Genomic DNA, 4,905 nt, shown 5'->3' with positions numbered 1-4,905 from the left:
TGGTTTCTTGGGATGAATAATTTCTTTAGATTACATGATTTCTCAGAGAATATGAAAGCCAGGATAGTTACTTTCAGTCTTAAAGGAAAATCATACATTTGGTGGGGAGATTTGAAGAATTTCAGAGGCATTCAGGAGTAGGAGTGACTTGGAGTGAGTTCAAGAGACTTTTCAAGAAGAAGTATCTATCTGAAAGATAATATGGTGGCAAGGCAAAGGATTTCTATGAGTTGAAGATGGGATCTATGACCGATAAGGAGTATACTAGAAAATTCTTGGGGTTGTTGAGATATGTGTGTTATCTTAAGGAGGAGAAAGAAAATATTCAAATATTTATCAATGGGTTGTTGATATCATTCAAAGACAAAATTGAGCTTGATGAGCCTAGATTACTGGAGGAATCTATTAGAACGTTGAAGCAGTGTTATGGGAAATCAAAGTGCAAGACAAAGTCTAAGCAAGATTGAAAAGGTAATGATAAGAATAAAGGAAATTTTTATTTTGGCTAAGAAGAGAGGAAAACCTCATGATACAGATGACAAGGAGAATGCACCATCGTACAAGAAGTTCAATGCAGTTGACATATGATAAGGATTTCAATATGAGGAGTGGAACAAGGGTGATGGTACGAAGCCTTTACAATGTTGGACTTGTTGCAAGGATCATCGCAAGAGAGATTGTCCACAACATTAGGGCGGCAGACCATAGATTTACAGTGCTCAGGAGGCACAAATAGTTGGGGATGTTGGACAGATTATGCCTTGGATTTATGCAACATTAGATAATAAGCAGGCTAAACATCAAGCATATATTATCGATATGTAAGGTAAGTTTTGTGATCAAGTTGTTTCTATTTTGATTTACCCTAGATCTAACTATAGTTATATCAGACTCGACCTGGTGGATAAGTGTTGCTTAAATAAAGAAGTGCATGTAGAGTCTTGGTTAGTGAAGTTGGCTACAGGTACTAAGAAAAGAGTTCATCATTGGGTAGGATCTTGTGCATTTGAGTTGAACGGTATGTCTACATCAGCGCATCTAAATTTACTTCTATTGGGATCATATAATATGTTGTTGGGTATGGACTGGTTGTACATTCAAAAGACTAAAGTGGATTGCTATGATAAGGTTATTGAGTGCTTGGATAATGATGGATAGAAGAGAATATTGCAAGGTAAGAAGAAGCCTACATCAGTGAGAATGGTTACAGCTATGCAAGAAAAGTGCAGTAGCAAGAAAGGATGTATATTGTTTTCATTTCATATTTCCAGTGAAAAAGGTAAGGATGTTGAGGATGCAGAAATATTAAAGAGGTATCTAGTTTTGCAGCAATTTTAGGATGTATTTCTTGCAAATATCTCAAAGTTACCACCTCATAGGGAAGTGGAATTTTCTATTGAGTTGGTGTCGGGAGAAACACCAACATTGAAGGCACCGTATAGGATGAGAATTGTGGAATTAGTGGAATTGAACTTGTAGTTGAAGGAAATGCTTGATAAAGGATACATTATGCCAAGTGTGTCACCTTGGGGTGCACCAGTGTTGTTCGTGAAGAAGAAGGATGGTACTCTCAGGTTATGTATTGATTACAGGAAGTTGAACAAGGTGACGATTAAGAACAAGTACCCTTTGTCATGGATTGATGACTGGTTTGATCAGTTGAGGGGGGAAGTATTGTTCTTGAAGATTGATTTGAGATATGGATATCATCAAGTATGCATCAAAAAAGAGGACATCTACAAGACTACTTTCCGAACCAAGTATAGGAATTATGAGTTTGTTGTGGCTCCTTTTGGTTTGATTAATGCTCTAGTTACTTTCATGTATTTGATGAATAGTGTGTTGTGTCCTTATCTGGACAATTTTGTGATAGTATTCATTAATGACATATTGATATATTCTAAGAATGAGGACGAGCATGCAAAACATCTAGCAGCAATGTTGAAATTGCTAAGAGAGCATCAGTTGTATGACAAACTTAGTAAATGTAGTTTATTTTAGACATAAGTTCATTACTAAGGGCATGTGGTTTCCAAGGAAGGTATAGCAGTGGACCCAGAAAAGATCAAGACTATCATGGAATCGGCAGCTCCTAGGAATGTGGATGAGGTGAGATCATCCATAGGGTTAGTAGGTTAGGAGGTTCATCAGGAACTTCTCACGAATTGCCTATCTTATTACATCCTTGTAGTGAAAATGGAATAAGTTTGAATGGACAAAAGAATGTGCAGCCAGTTTCGAGCAGTTGAAGCAGTTGCTTACAAATGATCTGGTTTCGAAGAATGCAGATCCAGAAAAATAGTTTGTGGTATGTACAGATGCTTGAAATAGAGGACTTAGTGGAGTTCTTATGTAGGAAGGACAAGTGGTATGCTATGAGTCAAGGAATCTAAATGAGAACGAGCAGAACCATGTGACACATGATCTTGAGTTCGCAGGTATCATCCATGCATTGAAGATGTGCAAACACTATCTTTTTGGCAGGAGGTTAATTTTGAAGAGTGATCACAGTGGGCCAAGATACTTGTTTGACTAACCTAATCTAAATGCCAGGAAAGATAGGTGGTTGGCTATGCTCAGTGAGTTTGATTTTGAGATCAGGTACATTAAGGGTAAAGAGAACAGGGTTGCAAATGCTCTTAGTAGCAGAGTGCAGGTAAATAAGATAGTAGCTATGAGTTCATATGGGACATATTTACATTATCAAACCTTGTAGGCAGGACAACAGGATGACAGGTATTAGCAGCTTAAGTACAAGTTATATCAATAAGGTACAACTGAACGTGATGTGGATTATCATCTCACGACAGATGGTTGGATTAGATTTAGGGACAAGATCTATGTGTTAGATGACAGTGAGATCAGGAAGCTTATCTTGTGCGAATTTCATGTTAAGTCGTATTCAGGTCACCTGGGATATCAAAAGACATTGACAACATTAAAAATTTCTACCATTGGCTAAATTTGAAGAAAGAGGTGGCAAGGTTTGTTGTGAGATGTTTGGATTTTCAACAAGTAAAAGTAGAGTGTAAGCATTCAGATGGTTTATTGTAGCCTATTCTAATTCCAGAGTGGAAATTGGAGATCGTTTCCATGGACTTCATTACAGGTTTATCGAGGACATCTAAACGTCATGCTTCTATTATGGTTGTGGTTGACAGGTTGACTAATGTATCTCACTTCATTCCAGTGAAGTCTATGAATTCATCTGGTGAGGTAGCTCAGGTCTTCATCAGGGAGATGTGACGTTACATGGTATTCCTAGGAAGATTGTGTCAAACAGAGATGCCAAGTTCACTTCCAGGTTTTGGAAGGAGTTGTTTATAGGTTTGGGGACGCAGTTGGCCTTCAGTACAAATTATCATCAACAGCCAAATGGAAAGAGAGAGATCGACAACAAGATTCTTGAGGACATGTGGAGAATGTATGTTATGCATCAACAATGGAAGTGGGAAGAGTATCTTATACTCATGGAGTTCATGTATAACAATGGGTATCAAGAATATTTGAAGATGAATCTGTTTGAGGCACTTTATGGGCATAGTTGTAATACTCCATCAGTTGGAGTGATCCAGTGAATAGGGTATTGATTGGATGGACATGTTGGAAGAGATGGAAAAGGAAATGCAAGTTATCAAGAAGAATCTAAAGGTAGCATGGGATGGGTAGAAGAATTATGCAAATAAACATAGGGTATTTAAGTAGTTTCGGGTTGGGGAACATGTGTACTTGCGCATCAAGCCCATGAGGAGGTCCTTGAGGATTGGATCATGTACCAAATTTTCACCTTGGTATTGTAGGCCTTTTGAGATCCTTGAGAGGATTGGATTGGTGGTCTACCGACTTCCACTGCCTTTGATAGTGAAATTCCATGATGTTTTCCATATGTCATTGCTTAAGAAGTATGTGAAATATGTTGACCATGTCATTGACTAGTCTATAGTGCAAGTGGAACCAGATGGAACCTTAGTTCATTTTACAATGAAATATGCTCATGCTTCGGAATCAAGAAATCGAGCAAGTTAAAGTGTAGTGAAAGCACTTTGGGCCTAATGATTCTACATGGGAGATGGATGATCAGATGCAAGCTATGTATCATTCTTTATTCGTCAGTTGAGCAGATGTTCTTTGATATCTCTTTTGATTTTGTGTTTTGGTTATGTCTATATATGAAAATGTATGTAAATATTGCATCAAGTTGTGTTATAAAGCTCATGTTAGTATCAGTGTCTTCACACTGCCATCAGTGATCAAAATCTGCTCTTTTGTATTTCATAGTAAGAGTCCCATACTTATGGTTTTGCATTCCATTAGGTCATGGATTCACTGATGGTAGGGTTTTCTTCAAATTTTTTCCCTCATGATATATACTTGTTGATCCTCCTTCATATATTTTAGTCATGGCTCATGTTCCCTTTGCAATTCATTTCATTAGGTCTTAGGGTTTGGTCCCATTAGGTTTTAGGGTCCCACCATGGTCAAATCTAGTTATTACATGCCAATAATGATCAGCAAGGACATGAGGAAGCCAATAATGATTGGTAAAGTCATAATTTATCATTTTGAAAGCTGAAGGTAGTTCTCACCTCAAAACTTGTTTTGAGGTGAAAACGGAGTATTTTGTTTTTATCTTCATTTCTTATGTAATTTTATGTTTCCATATGTAATATTGGTTCCCAGCTGCTGCTAAGCATCTAATGATGTTTCCAAGCACCTGCCACTGCAAGAATCAAGTCATCATGAGCACCAAATCCACCTGCAAAAAGCAAAAGAGAACAAGCACTAAACCCTAAATTCCTCTCCCACTGAGCTAGGGTTGGCTATGAGAGCAGAGATATCTGAGCAGAGGGGTCATAAGGGATATCAAAAGGCATGAGGCCATTTCATATCATCAAACATCAGGTC

Source organism: Pinus tabuliformis, chromosome 7, assembly GCF_031772625.1.
Source record: "Pinus tabuliformis cultivar Carrire ecotype Pingquan chromosome 7, CPIR1, whole genome shotgun sequence".
Classification (NCBI taxonomy): Eukaryota; Viridiplantae; Streptophyta; class Pinopsida; order Pinales; family Pinaceae; genus Pinus; species Pinus tabuliformis.
The sequence above is the reverse complement of the archived record's forward strand: the minus strand, read 5'-3'. Positions refer to the sequence as shown.